Source organism: Montipora foliosa, chromosome 13 (genome assembly GCF_036669935.1).
Source record: "Montipora foliosa isolate CH-2021 chromosome 13, ASM3666993v2, whole genome shotgun sequence".
Taxonomy (NCBI): domain Eukaryota; kingdom Metazoa; phylum Cnidaria; class Anthozoa; order Scleractinia; family Acroporidae; genus Montipora; species Montipora foliosa.
The window spans coordinates 20,751,567-20,752,071 of NC_090881.1; positions in this window are offsets into that span (position 1 = coordinate 20,751,567).

A 505-nucleotide genomic window follows, 5' to 3' on the forward strand; every position below is an offset into this window, starting at 1 on the left:
TTAGAATTAAAGTTCATCTTTTGTATTGCATTTGTATGCCTTAAAGTGCCCCTGTGACCAAAATAATCAATTCTTATATTTTCTGTGTACTGCTTCAGAACTATCAAACACTAAGCGACCAAAGTTTTAAGCTTTAATAAAAAAAAAAGACTTGTTTATTTTAAATTGAATTTTCCTATTTAAGGGTCCGTCATTACTAACTTTAAGATCTTGAGAGAGCTGGATCGAGGACAAAATGACGTCAAAGACTCACTAGTTTAAGAATGCAGTACGTGTGTAAGCCGCAGAATTAATATGCAGCACTGGAGTTTTGGGCTTTCAGACTTTTAAATTCGAGTTTTGGATATATAATAAGCTGCATTCACACGCTGAAATTTTAAGCTAGTGAGCCTTCGGGGCATTAGCCAGTATGAGGCAAACCGAGGCACTTGCCTCGGTCCTTTTTTCGTGATTTTTTAAAATAAAGCGTGGCTTTAAAATGTACTCATCATAAACGCCTAAAATA